Below are 22,424 nucleotides of genomic sequence, written 5' to 3'. Positions count from 1 at the left end.
GCGGAACTCAGAGCACACAGAGCCGAGAGGGACCAAGGTGGGCACGTGGCAGGGGTTCTGGGCTGACGGTGCCACTGTCCCGGGGCACCCCCCACCCCTCCCCCAGCCAAGATGGGCACCTCTCATGGTGTTTCCAGGGGCCGCTTCCTACCCCACTGGTTCCGGCGGTGCTGGACAGGACCCCCGAGGCCTGGCCCCTCGCTGTGGCCAGAGGGGTGAACAAGGTACCCTGGGTCCGTGAAGGGAGGCCTCCCCAGAGCCCAAGCTCCAGCGCAGGCTGCCCGTGGGCCTGAACGCAAGGCCCGTTTGGATTCCAGAGAGCGTGTCTCCGTGACCCACATGTGCAGGCCACGCAGGGCTGCTACCCTGAGGGGACGTACCCCAGCCCCATCCTGCCACTTGCTTACCCGAAAGCTGCCTGGCGAGATCCAAATTCACTTCTCTTCTTTGTGTGTATTTTCTCTGGAGCCCGACCCATGGGCTTTTCTGCATTCTCTTTGAGATAAAAATCAAAAACAAATCTTTAAAGGCCATCTCCAAAAACCACAGAATGGCTGGAATTAAATAAACATAAAGCTTGTGGTTTTCCTCTCAGGAACTTCCTGCCTAACTGAAATGCACTGAATCAGCAGCACCTCAGAGCCCAGGCGGAGGCTCCCAGGACCCCGGGCTCAGCCTTGGGGCAGGGGCCACACCCAAAGGTGACCACGTCCCACCCTAGTGAGCCCCGGCCAGCCCTGCTGGCCTAGTGCAGCGCAGACGTGGGAGTAGCTTCCCGTTCGAGAGGAACTTCACTGAGGCCTGCGCACCATCAACACAGTGTGAGCCGATCAGGGTCCCCCAAATATTCATGTCCACAGAGGAGAGGCTCCGGGCAAGGACAGCTTATTACGCCCACGGGTGGCAGAGAAGGGGCCACGGACACAGGGCACAGGAAGCACCAGAGTGTTGAGGGCAGAGGCCTGAGTTGGGGCGGCAGGCTGCAGGCTTAAGATTCGAACGGGCTTGGGCACGACCGCCCGCTGCTGCCCAGTCCCTGGCCCTGGTGATCTAGGACACGGGGAACGCCCGCGCTGTGTGGGAGGTGGACAAGGGGCGGTGGGGCCATGGACGCAGGACTGTCCAGTTCCACAGGAGGCTCCAAACTTCCGCCTCCTCCCACCCGAGAACCTCCCACGTCAGAAAGGAGGCCACTGAGCTGCTGTCACTCGGGGCACAACCAACACAACGTGTGCGCTTTTCTCCTGACATCAGCCGAGTCTGCCGCTCTCCGGACACGAGCCGGGGGTCCTGCGACTGAACTCAATCCCGATACCAACCGCCAACGTCAGTGCAGACCCCCCGGGCTGAGGGGCCCCTCGAGACTCCCCCATGTCAGGTGCCACAGTATCAGGTCACCCGGAGAGTTTGGGGGTTTCTTATGAAGGATAAGACTCGGGAACAGGGATGGAAGAGACACGCAGGGCAAGGGGTGGGGAAGGGGCTCGGAGGCTCCAGGCCCTGCGGGGGGAGGGGGGTGGGGAGATGTGGGGGAGGGGGGGGAGGCACCACCCTCCCGGCACCTCAATGTGTCCCTTCTCCCCAGGAGCCCAGGGGCGGTTTCATTACAGAAGCACGATTGATCGCGTCACCGGAGGCTGGGCGTCAATCCCCATCACTTTGCTCCTCCACTGGTCTCTCTGGGAGCAGCCCCCAGGCGTCTCAGCAGCAAGCCAAAGAGCCTCACCCGCCCCAGGGGCCAGTGCCTGGGGACAAAGATCAAATGTCGACTTTTTATCATCCCACAGGCCTCTTCCCACGAACATCCTTCAGCTGTCTTGAAAGCCGAGGTCCGGGAACAACTTTTTTGATCCGCAGGCGCAGAGCGGCGGCCCCAACGCAGCCTGTGCGCAGACGCGTGGCTCTGCTCGCCGCCTCCCTGCAGGCGGCTCGTGGAAAGCAGGGCCAGGCGGAGGCAGACAGCCGCATCTCCCGGAGGGGCCCCAGGGGGAGACGCAGGGAACCACGCAGACCCAACCCGCCCCACAGACCCATCCGCGGAGCCGCCCCGCGACCACCCCCGCACGCAAGGACCTGTGCCGCAGTGTCCACAGCAGGGCAGAGTCCGCCCAGAGAGGAGGGTGGGCAACACGGGGCCCATCCACAGGATGGAATACCACCCTGCCTCAGAAAGGAAGGGGATTCTGACGCGCGCTCCGATCGGACGCACTCGGAGGACGTCGCGCCCGCGGAAAGCCGCCGCCACGGGAACATGCTGTGGTTCCCCTTCTGGGAGGTCCCTGGAGGGGTCCAAGCCACAGACGCGGGGAGTAGACGGTGGGCACCGGAGCCAGTGCCAACCGACCTGGGGTTTCATTTGGGGACAGCAAAATGTCTTGGGCCCAGAGAGAGGCGATGTCGCACGACCTCGTGAATGCCCGAAATGCCACCGAGTTGCTCCCCTCAACATGGTTATTTTGTGCCAGGTGAACGCTGCCTCGGTAAAGGAGCCCGAGGCCGCCCTGCGAGGCCCGGCGGCCCGTCCCCCAGCAGACGGGGCCCCGGGCGAGCAGGCGGGCAGCGTGCCGCACCCGCCCTCCCTCCCCGGACTCCGCCAGGCACCCCCGCTTCCTCACTCCCACCGCTGCGCACCGCCCCGCGGTCTCCCGCCTCTGCCGGGGCCCCCACGGCGCAGCCACTCGCCGCCCAACGTAACAGACAAAGAAGCCAAGAGGGTGGGCCGGGAGCACCAGCCTCCACGGGCGGAAAGCCCGGCCAAAGGGCCCGAGGCCCCCACGCGCCCCGCCCCAGCGCTCATCCGGGGGTCTGAGAAGTGAACTCTGGCCCCACTCTATGAGAAGATCTCGGCCTTCCAACGCACACGTACGAAGGTCTCTCTCGGCAGAGGCTTGAATGAACGGTCAGCCTCCGCTCCCTGAGGGAGCAGCAGATCCGGCTGCTCCAGGGCCCGAAGCCCGGGGGCGGCTCCCAGAGGCTCGCTGGCTGGACCCCCGTGGAGGGGCCCCGCCGGCCTCCGGCCAGCCGCACGGCATTCGGTCTGGAAGCGACACGGGGGTTCCTCCAAGGTCCCGAGGGGGCTGTGGGAGAGGGGCCGGAGCCCGTCCTGAAGGCGGCCCCTCTCCACCCGTGGGCGCAGACCCTGCGGGAACGGAGGCAGGTGTCAGACTCGGCCCCACGTCGCGGCAGCACAACAGCAAAAGGCAGAGGCAACCCGCAGGTCCATCCCCAGACGGACAGACAGACAAAGCACCCCATCCACACGCGGAACGTCGCGGGAAAGAGGCACGGACGTATCCCGCAACACCAACCTCACACGCGGGCGGCTCAGTGGGGAAAGCCAGGCAACAGGCCACACGGCGTGACTCCACTGACGGGTCGCGCCCAGAGCAGGCGAGCCCGCGGACACCGAGAGCACAGTGGGTGGGGAGTGACCACTACCGGGTACAGAGTTTCTTTTGGGGGCAGGTGATGGGAATGTTCCGGAACGAGACAGAGGTGGTGGGTGCACAGCACTGCGAATGTGCTAAATGCCGCTGCCTTGTCGAGTACTAAGTGGTTAATTTTACGTGCGTTTCGCCTCGTTTTTTAAAACAGAAGAAACCGTGAAAAATCAATTCGTTTAGAATCACAGACCCGGGGGCGCCTGGGTGGCTCGGTCGGTTAAGCGGCCGACTTCAGCCCAGGTCATGATCTCGCGGTCCGTGAGTTCGAGCCCCGCGTCGGGCTCTGTGCTGAGAGCTCAGAGCCTGGAGCCTGTTTCGGATTCTGTGTCTCCCTCCCTCTGACCCTCCCCCATTCATGCTTTGTCTCTCTCTGTCTCAAAAATAAATAAACGCTAAAAAAAAATTAAAAAAAAAAAAAAAAAAAAAAAAGAATCACAGACCGGGGGTGGCAGAGAAAGTTGGAGCGGAGAGAGGCGGGTGTGTCTGACGTCCTTCCCGCCGTCACGGCCCGAGGTTCCCACACTCGTGGCACGCCCTGCAGGACAGCGTCCTTAGGACATGTGACTGATGCACTCGGGACAGGGGATGGCCCCGTTCCCCGTTGTGACCTCAGGCCTGTTACTTCCCCGCCCCTCCAGGAGCCTCGAGGCCCCCGGCGCCCCAGCGTCGGCCGGAATCCAGCTGCGTCCTGAGCAGGACTCACGTGCGTGTGCCCGTGCTCGTGTGCACTCACGCACCATGCACTGTGTCGCATCCACATCTGCGCGCACATACACATGCCCGTGTTTGCGTGCGATGGCGTGTGCTCATTTGCGTGCGTGTCCGTGCACGTGTGTTCTGAGAAGGCAGCTGTGGCACAGCTCCATCCAAAGAAATACCATATGAGCCACAGACTCACCTTTTTTTTTTAAGATTTTATTAAATAATCTCTAGGGGCGCCTGGGTGGCTCTGTCGGTTGAGCGTCCGACTTCGGCTCAGGTCGTGATCTCACACTCCGTGGGTTCGAGCCCCACGTCGGGCTCCGTGCTGACAGCTCGGAGCCTGGAGCCTCCTTCGGATTCTGTGTCTCCCCCTCTCTCTGCCCCTCCCCTGCTCACACTCTGTCTCCCTCTGTTCTCAAAAATAAATAAAAACATTAAAAAAAAATTTTTTTAAATAATAACCTCTACACCCAGTGTGGGGCTGGAACTCACGACCCCGTGATCAAAAGCCGCACGATCCTCCGACAGAGCCAGCCGAGTGCCCCTCGGCTGTTGAGTTTTCCAGGAGCTGCCCGTATCGTAAAAGGAAAAGGAAACACAGAGTTAATGTGAATGATACACTTAACCGGATCGGTCTAAAACACTACCACCCGGCCACATAACGCATATAGCGCGTTATTCACCTGCCGTCTCGCAATCTGTGCCAAGTCTCCCCGTCGGGTGGGTCTCCGCCCCGAAGCCCCTCGCTGCGGGCCAGCCACACTTCCGGGGCACAGAGGCTGCGGTGTCCAGCGGCACGTGGCGGGCACCCCGGCTCCTCCTCGCTGCGGCCGGCACCAATGGCGAGTCAGAAACGACCGACGAGGGGCGCCTGGGTGGCTCAGTCGGTTCGGTGTCTGACTTTGGCCCAGGTCATGATCTCACAGTTCGTGGGTTCGAGCCCCGCGTCGGGCTCCGCGCTGACAGCTCGGAGCCTGGAGCCTGCCTCGGATTCTGTGTCTCCCCCTCTCTCTGCCCCTCCCCTGCTCACACTCTGTCTCTCTCTCAAAATAAAGATTAAAAAAAAATCTTTTTTAAAGAAACGACTGACAAAATTGCACACGGCCATCGCTGGCCCAGGGGGCACCAGCACAGCCATGGGAATGGCCGCCGTGACCCGACGGTGGCTCTGAGGTCCGGTCCCGAGCCCGAGGGGCAGCAGGCAGATCACACCTCCCTTGCCGAGTCCCTTGGTCCAGGCCCCTGAATCCACAGTCCCAAAAATGTTCCAAGGGATTTGGGTAATGTCGTCATGAGATGGCATCACCAAACCAACAAAACTGTCCATTAAGCTGCTTTCAGCTGCCCGGGGTGCCCCTGCAGGACAGCGCGGGAACTCAGGGCAGGGCTGGAAGGAAGACCCTCTCAGGCCGTGTCTGTGCGTCTGTGTGTCTGCCGTGTCCACACTGGCGGCCCAGAAAAAGGCCTGGAGAGACGCGTGAGGCTCTCGTCGCTGGGAACGCCGGGTTCCGGACGACCGGCCCTTCGGACCATGGCGTGCCCCTGAGCGTGGGCTGCCTGCACACACAAGGGGAATGTTCTGGTCAGGTTGCGGGAGCAGGTACTCGGCTGCATGGCGGGCAGGCAGCTCTGCCGGGGCGGCTCCTCCCACACGTAAATTTGAGACCCGGGACGTGGGGGCTGAGGCTGTTCGAATCCGCTCGAGGTCTCTGCTGAATTCCACAGGGTTCGACTTCAAGAAAACAACACCCACGTGAGTGGCACCCACGCCCGGCTCTGGCGCCCTCTGCAACCTGCGACCGCCTCACAGTCTGTCCCTGGAGGTTTGCCAACCATGTGCTCTCAGCTCCTCTGGACAGATGGAACCCTAGTCTTTCCTTTCCTGCACTGGGAAAACACAACAGCTCTTCTTGAAATCCACTGTCGGCGCACGGTAACAGAAGACAGCAGACCGTCAGAACCCGGCTTTGCTACAAAGTGGCTGGCTGGGAGGCAAACCCGATTCTATTTAGGTGGATGAGACGGCAGGTCAGCTTGGCCAAGAACGAGAACTTGGAGAGAAGAGACAAGACGTGAGGAATCAGATGAATTTCTTTTGTGAGGCAGAGTATTCTCTCCGTTTCCAGCTATAAATTCTAACAAGCTTACTGAAAAGAAAACAGAAACCACACGCACACACACCCCCCCAATGCAGAGCCCAAGGCCCAAAGCTGTTCCAGAACAGAAGAAAATTAGAGCGATAGCAAAATCACACTTGAAATTAAGGCAGGGAGGCTCAAGGAAGCGACCGTACCCGCTCGGTTCCTTCCTGCCAGGAACAGAGAGAGAAAAGTAAAGCTTTCAGAAAAGAACAGGGGCAAGGGGTGGGTGGTGGGGAGCCAAGAGGCATCTAATTTTATCTGGCTTCTTTCCAACAGCAAAATCTAATCCATCATTCTCCCCGGGTGGAAGCTGTTAATGAAAATGTAGAGACCGAACTTGGAGTTCTCCGGGGATCCTGCTGGGAAGGGCCCCAGCAGCCCCGCATCCTGCCCGGAGAACTGCCTCATGTGAAGCCTTCGGACTGTCCTGCGGCTCCCTGAACACCCTGTCACTGAACACGAGGCCAAGACGTGCTTGTGTTTATGCCCCCGAGCCTCCCCCTGGCCTGGGGGGGGGGGGGTCCTCCGAGATGCCAGCTGGCAGCTCTTGGCCCCGGAGACCTTGCAGAGAAAGGCCGGTCCTGGGCTCCGCCTCCACAGCCACCCTCTCCCCTCCCCTGCGTGGACAGGGCACGTGTGCCCAGCCATCTGTGCGTCTAGAGACACTCAGGTCGTCTGAACCTTTGGCTGCTGTGAATAGACCTGCTACGAGCCTGGGCGTACGGCGGTCCGTGCAGAGCCCCGCTCTCGGCGGCCTTGGACGTGCACCCGGGAGCGGGATCGCGGGCCATACGGTGACTCCACGTTCCACCTGCTGAGGAGCCACCACGCCGTTTTCCACAGCGGCCGCACCGTTTCCCGTCCCGCCAGAACTCGTTATTTCGCGTTTTGTTTTCTCGTCATCACCCCAGTGGGTGTGAAACGGTACCTCGGGGTGGCTGTGAGCCACGTTCCGCGAGGAGTTTCTTTCGGGGGCCCGCTGGCCGTCTGGGTCTCTCCTTTCGGGAAATGTCCGTTAAGCCCTTTGTGCGTTTTTTGAAGTGGGCCTTTTGTTTCCGCTGGTCTTTCTCGAGCCCCCGAACGGAGGAGGCTCTGGGCGTCCCACGGTCTGGGCGCAGGGGGGTCCCCCGTGCTCGGTGGGGAGGCTCGCAGGGCCTGCCGGCACAGCCCACCCTGCAGGACGATGGGCCAGACATGGTGCAGCAGCCTCGCTCACTGCTTGGAAACAGGCAGGAGGGGCCGGCTCAGCTTTTTGCCTCTCTCCTGGGTGATCCCTAGTTAAGGATCTTGGATCGAGGGACGGTATCATCCAGTAGATCTTATTTTCTCCCAGGAAGAAACGGATCCCAGCTAGCACAGAGCGTAAGCAGTGACCCAGAGGCCAGGCGGACGGCTTGAGCCAGAGTGACGTAACCCATCCAAACCATCCAAACGAAAGCCCGTGGCAACCAGAAATTCTGGAAAAGGCTTTCGGAACCAGACGCTGCCTTCATTCAGAGGGAAAAATGGTTACCGCTTGAAAGAAACAACATGTAGCGATACCAACATGTAGCGATACCAGATGTCACCGTTATGCTTAAAATAGCGACAAGTCCCGAACGCAAAAGACGCCTTCTCCCGCTTCAAGGTCGTGCCACCAGCCCTGCCGCTCCCCGCGCTGTGGGCTCCGTGTTCCTTCAGTTTTCTGCCTGCGACAAACAGACGATCGGGATTCATTGCCACAAAAGCCGGGCCCACGTAACTCCCAACAGACATGCTCTCAGCACACGAGGCGCTGAGAGCCATGTTACAGCACTTTGCATTTCAAATTTCTGACGTTCCAAAGTGTCTCTCCCTGACACACTGCATGATTTAAAAGGAGCTACCCAAAATAGAGAAGCCATGTTTCTCCGTCCCTACGTGGAAATATGGGTGTGACCGCTCACACGTGCAAGCTAGCAGTGAAGCCCGGGATGGTAAACACCCCCGGCCACGTGAGCACAGCCCCGTCCGGGCCGGGGTTCCGAGGGCCGCTCTACACAGTGCCGCCCCGTCCTGGTTGTCCTGATGCCGGAAGCACACTGGAGCCAGCTGAGCCCCTGGCGTCCCCCCCGGCCCAGGCAGTGAAGGGCTCCCAGTTCTCTCCGAGCACCACGCAGATGACACACGCGGGGTGCGGTGGGCCGTGTGGCCAATCCCCCTTTCGTTTCTCACGTGGGACATTTTGAACCCGATTGAAATAAAACACCGGGGAAAACGAAACATTTTGTGGAATTTTCCAATATCCACTAGCCACCCGAGACTGCGATGAGCCGCCCACCCTGGAGAGGCGCGTATCCTGGCCTGCTCCACGGGGGCCCCCGCCTGCTTCGACCGGGCCTTCTTCTCCCACTCACCTTCACAACGTGACAATGTCTGCCAAGGACATGATGAGCGATCTTGATCTTTCCACTCATTCTGCTGAGTTTTGTGAGCGTGATGTCACACATAGGAGAAAGAAAGGAAGATGGAGGGTGTAGGGGTCCTCGGTCCCAGCACCCATCCCCCACCCCCCTTCCACCCGCATTCCCTCACCCCACCCCCATGACTGGCCAAGTTGGGGAGCCTCTGTCAAGAAGGCTGCAGGAGCCCCTCTTAGGTTATGTGCATGGGGCCTGTGAATTAAACTGACAAGCAACGGATTAACAAAAGAAAATAGTTTAGTCACGCGCCCATGGGAGCCAAGACAAATAGTTGGTTCAGTAGTTTCAATTAGATGTTTATATATCTAACTTGGTAGGGGAGAGGGAGAGGGGAGAAAGATCCTTCTTAAAGTTGGAACAAATAGACTTCTTTAGGAAAGACAAATGTGTTTCAGGAAAATAAGTGAGATGTAAGGAAGTTTGTGACATCACTTGTCTCTACAGGTGTAAGTGGCCTCTTTGGCCCCTTCAGGGCCATAAAACCCCCGGAGAAGAGACTTGGGATAGGTTTATCTGTGGGATCCCCTTTGGGAGTAGACCTGCCCTAAAGAAGGACTTGGTGGCAGCCTGATTTCCCAGAAGTTGCTTCTGGTAGTCAGATAGGGGAGGCTCCGAGAAGGATTCTTTCTGCATCTGAGTCTCAATTATCTTCAGCTCAAAATAACCCTCAGGCCGAGGTGGTGTATTTTGGAGTGCCATCTCCCGCTCCCTTCAAGGCCTCTAACCATGACGCATTCGCCCCATCACCCAGCTATAATCAGTCCTCCTGGGCCAACGGGAGTCACTGCTGTGTGGACTCTGTCTGTTCTTTCCTCTAAGACCGGGCCACGGCAGATCTTTTAAGAGCCACTCGATCTCCCGAGTGAGGATGTTTAGAACACCCAATGCAGAAGGAGCCAGGAGAAGAGTGTGGCCCCCGCGGCAGCCCAGAGCCCACTGTGGAGCAGAGGAGAGGGACCACGTCGGGTCCTCGCTCCAGGAAGCCAGTGACCGAGCTTAGGAAGGAGAGGGGGCCGGACATGCCACAGCCTCCCGTGTTCCGCCAGCCAGGCCAGGGCCTCACGGTCCGGGCCGCCCTGAGTAAGGAGAGGTCACAAAAACATCCTCTGACGGAAACCATTCAGCTAATCGCTTCCTGGAGCCCTGGTGATACGGACAGTACTGAGCGGCTTAGATAAGCACTGTGCTCGTGTCCGCTGCCCTTCTCCTCTACGGCCAGCACCCCGCCGCCCCACGGTTGACTCTTTCGGCCAAACCACGGTTGTGTTCAGGGCACCTGATCGGTTGCTGTGACAATAACACAAGTTGAAGGGTCTGCCCCGACACATCAGCGTTTCTTCCAGTTGGAATAAGAAGAATACATGCTCCTCAAGTGGCCGGAAAGAAGAGAGCTAGAACGGGTCCTGTGGGCTTAAGAGGTGGGGGTCAGAATCCTCAGGCTGTGTCCTGGCCGTTAGCAGTAGCTCCCAGACAGGGTGCAGCCAAGGCTGCGAGGCCCATCATCAGCACCAGCATCACTGTTGTCACCAACATCACCACTCGCATCGTCTCAGGCTGACGCTTCCGTGGCACTAACCATCAACCTACGGTTAAGCTAACTGTCTGTTATCTTATCTTATCTTAAGCTAACTGTATCTCATCTTGGCACCCTCGGGAGTAGAGATCATTAACCCCAGTTCACAAATGAGGCAACCAGGGCATCCAGAAACTAAAGCCATACGCCTAGGAAAGGACAACACCACAGTGCGAACCCGGCAGTCTTTCTCCACAATAAACACCAGACCTGTCCCCGAGACACCAGAACATTTGCGAGCCTACCTCCCAGGGCCCGGAAGGCTCACGGGTGCCTGGTTGGCAGGGAGCCGTCCTGCTTCTCTTTCCCTTACTTCTGTTTTTGACACAGAGAACTCTGAGCTCTTCGGCAGTAAAACGGGGTGGCCTGGGTCACGTACAGCAAAAGCTCTGCCAGCCCCCACTGGGGAAGAAGGAAGGCGGGAAGCTCTGGCTATTCACCCACAGCTAAAGCAGCCCACGTGAGTCCAACTCAGCATGTGGTTTGCTTTTCTGAAGACAAACCACAAAAGTTCAATTCCTGGGGAGCAGAGTTGGTTCTGTTTCTGCTTTAAATGCTAGACGATGTCACAACTCGGGGGCTCCAGGCTGAGAAGAGCAGACAGGCCGAGGGTCTGGAAGAAGCTACGGCTGAAGGGCCAAGAAACGCTCTCACCAGAAGCAGCCAGAACCAGCAGTCACACCTTGCCGGCTCCACGCACGGCTGCCTCAGTCACGGGTCCTGCAGAGGGGTGTGGAAAGCTGTCGTCCGTCCATCAGCCTGTGTCCAGAAGCTCGCTGAGAACATCAGAAGCCAAGAGCCTAGATTGTTACTCAGCTGAAGGCACATCAGGGCTGACTGGAGCCAGACGTACTTTTTTAAAGCAGGAAGCAACCTTCACCACAAAGCAGGTGTCACCAGAGCAGCGATGTGTCAGATCCAGACGGCCATGGGGCTCCAGGCGGCTCCCCCACCAAAGCACTGGGAGGGTGAAGGGGACGTCCCAGAATGGCTTCTGGTCTTTCAGCACCTTCCCCCCTGCCCAGTCCAGCCTGACCCTTCCAGGCTCCTACGCACGCCCCTGCGTCCGGCTGTGCACACACCCGCGTGACTTTCCACCCCCACCGGCTCCCCGTGGAGCTCAGCTCTCAGCAGAAGCAGGTCACCCACAAGCAGCCTGGGCTGAGAGCAGGGCTGCCTTTCCCGGCCCGAGCCGCCCTCCACGTACTGGCTGCACCAGCAGAATCGGGGGCCTCAAAGCCTCACCTGGGTGCTAAGGGGTAACACAGGTAAAAGCGGCACCTCGAAGCCCTAAGAAACTCCCATCGCCACAGTGAAGCCCCCAGAAAAAACAAAAGGAGATGGCGGGAGACGCCGTCCTGAACACACGCCCCTCCGTTAGCCGACCTGAGGAGCAGGCCCGACAGGGAGCCGGCAGGCTGGCCAGGGTGCCCACGGGATCCCTGCAGACCCACGGGCTGAAGCTGGAAGACGCATGCTCCCTGGGCAGAGCCTGGCCGCCAGCGACCGAACAGCTCCTGGCCGAAGTGGACCCTCTGCTCCCCGCTGAGGCCCCCAGCTAGAAGGAGCTGCAGAGCTCCCTGCTAAGTGCTCCCTGCCAGGTGCTCCCACCAGGTGCTCCCACCGGCTGCTCTCACCAGGTGTTCAAGAACGTCGGGCCCCCATTTCCCTTGGCTCTGCTTTCTGGTTGCCGCTTCTGGGACACCACGGGCTCCCCCAGCCAAGGGCTGCTATCCCTTCGGCCCCACCTCCCTCTCTCTCTCCACTCTGTTCCCCAGTCCCCAAGCCCTCTCCGTCTCAAGGGAGGGAAATGGGACCTACACAAAGGTCATGGTGCGAGAAGCAGTTGCCACGTCCCCACCTACCCATGAGAAAAAAACAGCTAACAAACCCCAAGTGAGAAGCATCCAAAAAAATTCCTGACCGACACACCTCAGATGGTCAAAACTAAGAAAAGTCTGAGGCACTATCGCTATTGTCCCAGCTCAGAGGAGCCCAAGGGGACAGGATGATCAAACGCCATTGGGTCCCAGGACAGAGGGTACCACGTAACAGCTCAGGACATATGCTTAGAGTGCCAGCCTCAGTCTGCAACACTGTGCCAGGGACAGCTCAGTAACTGTGACAGGCACACCACACTGATGCGAGAGGTCATCAGCAGGACATTCTGCACGGGCCGACAAGCACAGGGGAGCTCTGTCCTTTCTGCTCTGTTTTCTTGGAAACCTAAAACTTCTCTGAAAAAGGAAGTCTGGGGGCGCTTGAGGGGCTCAGTCGGTTAAGTGCCTGACTCTTGATTTCAGCCCAGGTCATGACCTCATGGTTCATGAGATCGAGCCCCGCATCGGGCTCCACACTGAACACAGAACCTGCCTAGGATTCTCTCTCTCTGCCCCTGCCCAGCTCGTGCATGTGCACATGCTGCCCCCTCCAAAGGAAGAAAAAAAAAAAGGGAAGTCTACTATTTTTAAAAACTAGCAAGACTCCCAGAACCACACCAGCTCAGTCTTTCCACAGACCCCCAAAACGAACAAGGCCCTTGCCCTTCGCGACTGATCTGCAAAGTCCCTGACACAGACATATGCATGGTCCCCCCACTAAGTCTCTGCGATACTTGGGGGCCACTCCCACAAGAGCCCCACTCAACTTGCCATCCTTCTCGGGGTTTCTTGAGACGGTGACTTCTGGGAATCTCAAATAATCCGGGCCTCGGCAGGAGTGAAAGGGGCAGCTCCTTAATGTGCAGAGTAACCTTTATTACAAATCAGACTGCTGCAAGTTCATTTCTCCCCATAAAAGCATATTAAATATTTTACGTCTGGTCCTCCTGCTCTTTAACAAAAAAATAAATAAAAGGAAATAAAATAAATAAATAAATCAAATGAAAATGCAGCAAACCAATGTAGACAGAATACCAAAAAGGACACGAGGCAGCTGACAGCTGTGTCTGCTTCTCAAGGTAGTTGCAGGGCTGTGGGGACTGCTAAGAACTTGCCTGGTTTTTGTTTTTTTTTTTTTAATGTTTATTTATTCTTGAGAGAAACAGCATGAGTGAGGGAAGGGCAGAGAGACAGGGGGACAGAGGATCCCAAGCGGGATCTGCGCTGCTGCAGAGAGCCCCGTGTGGGGCTCTGCAGGGCTCAAACTCACGAACGGCCAGGTCATGAGCTGAGCCAAAGTCAGATGTCTCACTGAGCCACCGAGCGCCCCAAGAACGGCCTTTCACACCCGTTCTCTTGAAAGGGCCCAGCAGCGCGCTCCAGAGGCTACCCGATGGTGATGTTGGTAGGGACGAGGGCAAAAGGAGAGTGGAGAGCACAGCTCTGCCTTCAAGGGATCGGCCTAAATGTAAAACATACCTGTAAATTTGTTTGGGTAAAATACTGCTTTTTCTTAAAAAGGAGTGCTCGTGTGTAGTGGGTTTTATTATCGTTTTTTGTTTTAAGTTTATCTATTTATTTACAGATAGAGAGAGGGGGAGAATACCAGGCAGGCTCCGCACTGTCAGTGCAGAGCCCGATGTGAGGCTCAAACTTGGGAACCTTGAGACCATGACCTGAGCTGAAGTCGGACACTTAACCAACTGAGCCGCCCAGGAGCTCCTATCATTGTTTAAGTAAAAAAAAAAAAAAAAAAAAAAAAAAAAGTATGCGCAACAAATTTGTTTCCACTTCTAACACAGTATATACCCCTCCCTATACAGCACCACATGACAGAAGTTCAACAACGTTGGAAGATAGTTAAGGGGTCCTGAGACTGGGAACCAGGGATGGCACTCACGCGCACCTGCGGCGCCACCTAGCGGCGAGGACCGGACCGGGGCGCGCACAGGGCCCAGCCTGCTGACGGATGATGCGGCCTCCTGGTGCCTTATTCCATCCGCCGCGCAGAGTCACCGGGCTTCTGTTTTCCAAGATAAATGGGTGTCATGGAAAGATCCTGACTAGTGCCTTTTTGGGGTGCTGTTAGATGTATAATCAAATTCTGTCCTGACAAGGTCTTCCCCCCAACGTCCAGCCCCGCGGAACCTTGGCCCAAGGTTCTACTGGGGGTCCTCCAGGTTCCGCAGAGTGTGCTGCCGCTGGTTTGTTTGCAACCGGCTAGACAAGGTTCCCACCTGCACACCCCACACCGCACGCAGGCCCGGGTCCAGAGGACTCGGGGAGGCAAGGAGGGGATGCACGAGCACACGGCCAACAGGAAGGGATGAGAAGCAGTCTTAAGGCCGGAACTCAGAGGCCCAGCAGGATAGGGCAGTGGTAGGGCCACCCTGGGCAACCGACACCGTATCGACCCAGTAGCACAAATGTGGCACAGACAGCGGTGGGGCCAGAACAGACGTGGGACACCAAGCTTCGCGGGAATGCCAGACGTCACAGCTCTCTTCCTGTGCCTCAACTAGGCTGCGATCTGTCTCCAGGCCACCCCTCCCCACTCACCTACAAACCTGCCATCACGCCTTTCCTCGTCAGGGTCCAGAGCCACGACGCCACTGGGGACAGAGCCTGAGGTCCTTGGACCGAGTCCCACTGGAAGACCACCTTTGCCTACTGTCACCCATCTTTCCAGCCTGGGACTTTTGTACACCTAAGCCCCTGATGTCAAACTCTAACAGACCTTCCGAAGATTCCTTTTGAACAGTAAGTACGTAGCCTGCTCAGATGTATACAACACTCCTTTAGCCTGGAAGAGCTTCCGCTGCTTTGCAAAGGGACAATATGGGGTGGGGAGGGCTGAGGGTGGTGACCCAGGGCAAGGAACCTAGGGGGAGACGCTGGTGAGGAGACCTGGGGTGGGGGGGGGGGGGGCCCGGGGGGGGGACGCGCGGGGGGGGCCCCGGGGGGGATCCTGAGTGATGAGATGCTGGAGAGGAGACCGGAGGCGGGCGAGGGAGGGACCTGAATGAGGAGATGCTGGAGGAGAGACGGGAGGAGACCTGAGGGGACCTGAGTGGAGTCCTCGCCAGGCGCCGTCTTCTGTCTCTAACAACGCCCGGGTTTACGCGGGGTTCCACAGCCCAACTCGCTCATCCACTGGTCGAGTTAGGGTTAACACGGGCCTGGAAAACCCTTCCGGCCGAGGAATTGCACGTTGGAAACGCGGCTCCAGGGAAAAAAAATCCGAAAGTCGGACCCCTGACACCTCGCCCGGCCTTCGTTCCAGGCCGCCGCCGTCGCCGCCGCCGTGCTCCGGGTTGCTTGCGTCTTGCGTGCGGTAGCTCTAGACTCCTCCCCCACGCTCCGGTGACCCGCCCCTTCCGGCACTTAACAGGAAGCGACCTCCCAAGGCGGAAGTACCCGGGCGGGTGGAAAGTTGGCGACCGGCGGGTTTGGTTCGGTGGGGTGGGAGGCTGCAGGGAAGTCGGGCCCGTGCCAGGCGGTCCCCCGAGAGCCTGGAGGGCGCACCCGCACGGCGAGGATGGGGCCCGGCCGGCCTTCCGGGGCAGATCCTGGGTGGCCGCGGGGACACAGACCGAGACCCCCATTCTGGGCAGCCGGGGCCGCTCAGCGAAGCCCCCGCAGCGAAGGCAGGACCACAGACATTTGGCGTCCCCTTCCGCCTCCAGCTTTCGTCCCTTCTCTTCGTCCCAAAAGAGCAGGGTTTTGTACGGCCTCTGAGCGAAAAATTGTTTTTATGTTTGTAGAGGTTTAGATGAGCAGCCGCCTTGGGCCTGGGGAAAGTGCTCAAGGCACATCTGTTTGCCCTCAGGTTCTGTGCCTGGCGGATCGGAGGCTGGGAAGCGGTGAGGGGCTGAGGACACTGTGCTCCTAACAAGTGCTCCCAGGGAGAGCTGGTCTCTCAGCCCCGGCCCGTTCGGACCCCTCTGGGGGACCGTGGGCGGCGTTGGTCGGTGAGCCGGAGTGACTGTTCGCAGGGACCAGGTTTGCCGCCTGGCTGGATCCCCAGAGATGCTCTGGCTTTGATGCCGACGCCCGGGGACCAGCGAAGACATGGTCCTGGATCAGCGATGGCGAGACAGGCGTGGACGTGAGCTTCAGGAACTCCGTCCTGGTGAAGCCTTCCAGTATGTGGTGCAACCGTTGGCCTTTTCCATTAAGGGTAGTGTTTATTTTATAACCACTAGGGTTTTGTAGCTGATCACCAGGATGCACCAGGATGGCATTATCCTGGGGGTTCTGCCTGTGCTCTCTGTGTGGTTTCACCCTGGATGTAAAGTAGGTGACAGGTACCTCTACCAGGCTGGAGAGCTGGGTGGGTCCTAGAGGCAATAAGGGCCCTGAGCACGTTCATAAAGTAGTGCTACAAGTGACTGACTCAGGACAGTGCCAGGACACTGGGAGGCTGGCAGCCACTGTCGCCCCGAGTGCTGTGCCTCCCGCTGCCTTCCACCGTGTGCCTGTGGCTGAGGGGTGTCTGTGGTCATGAGACCGGTAAATGGCTAGCATCACATCCACCCCTGGGTCTTAGGTCTCCTCCCCAGGCAGCTTTGTGGGGCTTCGGCCACAGTTCCTGCACTCGGGAGTCCTCAGGAGGACCAGATGGCTTCCTGGGTGCCACGACTTGCTGCAGATAGAGGGTGTAACAGCATCCTGGATGGTCCCAGAACACCAGGCGCCTGTGCTGACTCTTCCCCTCCTAGGGATTCTGCGCCCACCCTGCACCTCCGCATTTGGTGGGGACTGGCCTGTGAGCTGCCCCCCACCCACACCCTTCTGAACACCCGCCTGCACAGCATCAGATGCAACTGCCCGGCTGGCCCGACCTGTGACCACCCCCTCTCCACATGGCCCCAGGGCAGCAGACAGCCTGTGTGGGCTCCATCCCCATTGCGTGGGCCTGGCTTCTCTCTGAATGGCTCCCTGATGCGTTGCGGCCTTGACACATACCGTGCGTGTGGCCAGAGAATCTTGCAGGGGCACAACGACAGCCTTCTCTGCCCCCAGACTCTTCTCTGGCGTGGACAGTTTGTGTAGGGCACCCCTCACACGGTGCACAGCCTCACTTTGCCCTCACTGCCCCCTCTACGTAGTCATGGACACCATCTTTCTGTCAGCTGGGCTTTGGAGACCTGCGTCCTCTGCCTCCAGGACACTGTCCACATGCTGCTTGGGGAGCTGCCCTGGCTGCTAGACATCCTCGCCTTTGGGGTGAGGCCTGCGGGGGGAGGGAGCAGAGTGATGTCCCCTGAGGTGTCTCCTCCTTTTGCTCTGGGAGGAAGAACTGGGCCCTGAAGCTGTTTCTAAAAGGCCTCTGGCATAACACCGCCTTCAGTGGTGGGCGCGATCGCCTGGCACCGCAATTACCAGAGCCACACCTTGTTGACTTGGCCATCAGGCCACTGTCACCGCGTGGGGTGGCTCCCGGTGCAGGGACAGCGGTCTGTGCCTGCTTCAGGAGCTGTGTGGGGGGTGTCAGCTGCTAAGCATAGAGCGCAAGGGGCCCTCCATTCAGCCCCAGCCCTGTCCGCGTGCCTGCATCCACACTGCTGCTGTGGTGCCACCACCCCTGTTGGCTGGAACTGGGGTCAGGCCAGCAGTCGCTGCAGCACGGCCAGCCCTCAGAGCAGCCTGTGCCCCTACGCGCCAGATGCCCAGATGGCCCGGTGGCCCAATGCATACATCCCCCCCCCCTTTACGGTGCGTGTCTCTGGGGGTGCAGACCAATAGACTTGCTGATGATGCACTGGGTGGGACCCCCCCCAAAGGGCGCTAGCCTCATCAGGCAGTGACCCCACGCAGCCTGTAGGTGCAGTCAGACCAGAACCAGCCGCATGCCAAAGTATCCTGAGCCTGTGCAAGTGGCAGACCTAGGCCCCACTGTACGCAAGCTGCTGTGCCTGTCCCCACACTTGGTGGCCACACATCCAGGCCACTGGCACCCTCCAGTCCTGTCTGGTAGCGGGAGGCCTGAGCCAGTAGGTGGCACCTGCCCACGTTCCATCTCTCAGCAGGGATGAGGTGATGTGAACCGCACGCAGGGGGTCTCAGCACGGCAGGACCCTCCCCCAAGGACTTGTCCCCTGGGTCTGGCCTTGGCTGCTGGCCCTGGCGGGGAGGATGGTGCTGGGCCAGCTCTGAGATGCCCCTTCACTCCACAGGTGACCGGGCAGAGTTACTTGACCTCGTCTCACAGTAAGCGTCCGCTGGAGGGGAGACAGCTCTGACAGCCAGGGGGGCCTGTGGGGCCGGTGCAAAATGGGACAGTGGGCAGCCTGAGCCAGTGACATGGCAGGCCTCCCCCGCACCCACCATGTATCACAGGCTCCCCTCCACGGGCCTTCCCGAGATGGGATCACCTGCAGCTCGGCAGATTTGTCTGTTTTAGACAACTACCCTAACTTTGCTTGACGTTCAGAAACTGCTTTACTATTGGGCGCCTGGGTGGCTCAGTGGGCTAAGCATGTGACTTTTGGTTTCGGTTCAGGCCCCAATCTCCTGGTTTATGAGTTTGAGCCCTACGTCCAGCTCCGTGCTGCCAGTGTGGAGCCTACTTGGGATTCTCTCTCCCACTCCCTCTCTGCCCCTCTCCTCCTTGCTTGCCAGCTCACTCTCTCAAAGTAAATAAACTTAAAATAGATATATATTTTAAAAAAAGAAAAAGAAGAAGCTGCTTTACTAGTCTCTCGCTTTGCCCTGAAAGACACCTCGAGGACTTGGGTCAGCTGCAGACGAGGGCCTGGCATTGGTTCCCTGGCCACCGAGCTGCTAGAATGAGCCGCTTCCCTGAGACGGACTCAAGAGGTGTTGCAGATGACATCCACCCTCCTGCCCGTGGCTTCCCCGGAACCGTGTCTTACAGGTTTGCGCAGAACAGTCTAAGCGAGCCTAAGTTATTTACGACTGTCGCTTCCGAGCTTGCAGAGGTCACGTACAGGCCGGTGTTCCGTGAGCTCTGCTTAACAGGGTAAAATCAGAGGTTCTGTGCTGGCTTTCCAGTCCTGGTATTTACCACTGTCAGTCATCCCCAGGGCAGGAAACAAGTCAGCATGTCCCCGTGGGGCTGCCAGGGCCACCGTCGCCGTGCCTGTTGTAAGCCCATGGGTCCCATGCCCTCCCCTGGGACAGAACGTTGACAGGCCTTCCCCCCGCCAGCCCAGGCCCTGCAGCGTTGACCACTTGTCCTGTGGTCTCACCCCCTTAGGACGTGTCTGTGGCCTTGGGAGGGTTGTGGGGGGTCTGACCCCCCAGAAGTCTGAGGCAGAGCCGCACACTGGCACTCAGCGGTCTCGCCTCGGGCCTCATGGTGCCCACGTGCAGGCCGGCCATCTGCCCAGAGCCGTGTCTTGCTCTCTGAGGAGCCTGGTCTCAGGACCCGAGTGTGCCCGTGGCCCAGAGTTGCCAACGTGCCTGTGCATCAGTGGCCCAGTGATGGAGACCAGCCCCAGCTCTGGCCTCTACCAGTAGAGAACCCACAGGTCACGGTGGTATCGGGGACGACACTAGACGGCGGGTCCCTGTCTGGTGGGGGTGTTTCCTCTCCCTCCTCCCTGGGCCCTCTTCAGGGTCCCACCCAGAAGGGATCAGGGCACCCCACACGCACCAGTCTTTGACTTCCTGCCGCAGTCTCACTATGCCTGCCGCGTCCCCCAGAGGCCCGGCCCACACTGCCCACCCGCCCGCCCGCGTGGCAGGAGCCTGGCAGTGGGGCCTGCGGCAGCCGTTTCTAGGCCAGCAACCAGCCCGTTGGTCTCACCAGCAGCCCAGTTAGCGCAGCTAATTTCAGCACGGTGTCTGGTGTCCCAGGACCTGCTCTGGGTGCCTGCAAGGTGGCGGTCAGCTAGAGGACGAGCTGTTACTGCTTCCCCCTGCGCAGCATCCCAGGAAGGTGAGAAATGCGGGTCCTTACAGGCGTGAGGGCAGATTTGCGCCACCGGTTCCACCACATGAACTCGTGGCCTCTGTGACGTGGGGCTGCGGTCAGTGCGAGGACCACAGCAGCAGGTGTCCGCCCGGCAGCAGGTGTGGCCGGCGCCCAGAGGCCAGAGACAGCACAGCAGTGATGTTCAGGGAGGGCCTGTGCCCCCCACAGCTGCCACCTGTAGGCCTGGCTCCCACCGTCCTGACGACCCACGCTGCTGCCTAGCTGCGCCCAGGTGCCCCTGCCGTGTACTTCCTGCGTCGGTCGCAGCTGTGACCACAGCGGACCCGGATCACAGCAGGGCTTCCCCCAGTGGACTCTCCAGAAGCTGTCTGGTGCGGGTGCCCCGTTCTGCCTGTGCAGCCTGGAGAGAAGACGTGACTGTGTGGCAGGATCTGCCCGGCCCGGGGGTCAGTCCAAACCTGGAACCAGTCCCGAGGGCCGACATAATGCCGTGCCCTTGGCTGCCCACCCTGTGTGAGCAGCACCACGGGCCACAGGAGAGCCCTGGGCAGCAGGAGCAAAACAGTATGCGGGGCCTCGCAGGCAGGTGAGCACAAATGGGCCTCAGCAGGGGGAGCAAGGCCAGCACTGCCGACCATCTGCCCTGGCAAGATGGCAGTGCCCTGGGATCTAAGCCCCCATCCCCCTAAATCCATAATAAAAATAATCCCGCATTTGCCTGATCTGCCCCAGTTCCAGAAGTGTCTCCTGATGTGTCATCGTGTTGATGCGTGACAGCAGTCCAGGGAGGCACAGCTGACCCCATTTCACAGAATTGCACCAGGGAGGGTTTGGGAGCCCAAGGGGGCAGGGGACACCCCATCCTGCCTTCTAGGTGAGGACACCTGACCGTTCATAGGCCCCCAGCCCAGAGCTCCTGCTAAGAGCCTGGTCCAGGCCTTTGCGAAGATCATGACTGGGAAGCTGGGCACTGCTGGTCCCTGCGGCTGCCGTTGCTGCCTGGGGGCCCCCCACCCAGGATGCAGCCTGGCGCCTGCGTCACTCAGTAGCCCCAGGGGCACAGTTCCCCCGAGAGCAGGACAGTAGGGCCTACCACACACACCCAGAGCATCACGGCTGAGGGGAATGTGGTCCCAGCCCCGACGGCACCTTCTGCCCTGAGGGGCAGAAGGCAGAGGGACTGTCTGCTTGGGCCCCATCGCGGGCCAGGTGAGGAGCCTGACAGAGAGGTGATGGGCCCCCTCCCTCCTCGGAGCCCCCAAAGCCACTCAGCCTGGGCTTGGGCACCCCCGAGCCAGACACCGCCTCCTGAGGCAGGACACTGCCAGGGCACCCCTGGGCCCACGAAGAGCAAGTCTGGCTGTCTCTGGCTTAGGGTAAACTGAAGTATGGACATACCTCCCCGCCCTCAGGGCAGCTACCCAGTCTACCCGCTGCTGGCCTGGGCATGGGGCACAGGCCCAGATGCCCTCAAGGGGACAGGCTCACTCCTGTGGGTGGCTCAGCTCCAGGGGAGGGCTGCCCACAGACCCTTCAGTTGGCACTGCTGAGACCTCAGAGGGGTACAGTGTCCTGGCCCTGTTACCCATACCTAGTCTATGATTCAGCCCATCAGGGGCACGGAGGGCTGGGGCACAATCTAATGGCTCTAAGTCTTTGGTGGCAGCACCACACGGCAGCCCAGGAGCCCACCCAGCCCTGTGGGAGACCACTGTCCAGGGCCAGAGCTGACCCACGTTGCCTACCCCTGCATCTCCCACCCCCAAGGGCTGGCAGACCATGTAGGGTCAGGCGCAGTCCCTGGAGGAGGAGGGGAGGCAATGGGGGCGGTGCCAGAGCCTGGCCCCCAGGTGGCAGGAGTGGGCGGGGCACCTGCCCAGGCTCTGCCCGCTTATGTGCCCGCTCACTCATTCACTTGGTCTTCGCTGTCACTCACCATCACTTGGTCCTTGTCACTTGGCCCTTGCTGGCACCGTCCAAGGTAGGTCTGATCAACTGGCCCCCTGTGCAGAGCAGGAAACCGAGGCCGGGAGGGATTCTGGGACTCGCCCAAATCCCACCAGGCTGACCTGGACCATCCTAACCCCCAGATGCCCCTGCCTGTTGGTCTTATGGCCGAGGGCAGCTGCCCTGCGTGTCCCAGCAGGCCCGACCCCACCAGTGGGGAGAACCCCCTCGGTCTTCGGGAGGGCGGGGCGGGGGCGGGGGCGGAGCGGCCGAAGGGGAGGGGAGCCGCGTCCTGCGCCGTGCGCGCCGCCCGCAGTGCCCGCCGAGCGCCGAGCGCCGAGCGCCGTGGCCGGGGGCGTCGCGGGGCGCGCGGGACGGGCGGCCGGCTCCGGCG

General features: G+C 59.8%; 1 protein-coding gene across 1 annotated transcript in view; it reads left to right on the top strand.

Moving 5' to 3' along the window:
- Positions 1-21,998: 21,998 nt before the first annotated feature.
- GNG13 (G protein subunit gamma 13) overlaps positions 21,999-22,424 on the top strand; it is a 2,577-nt gene continuing 2,151 nt past the window's right edge. The window contains exon 1 of the mRNA XM_049639123.1: positions 21,999-22,064. The gene's annotated coding sequence lies outside the window, so the exon portion shown is untranslated. The remainder of the gene's footprint in view (positions 22,065-22,424) is intronic.

Source organism: Panthera uncia, chromosome E3 (genome assembly GCF_023721935.1).
Source record: "Panthera uncia isolate 11264 chromosome E3, Puncia_PCG_1.0, whole genome shotgun sequence".
Taxonomy (NCBI): Eukaryota; Metazoa; Chordata; class Mammalia; order Carnivora; family Felidae; genus Panthera; species Panthera uncia.
This window is presented reverse-complemented; position numbering and strand designations above follow the sequence as displayed.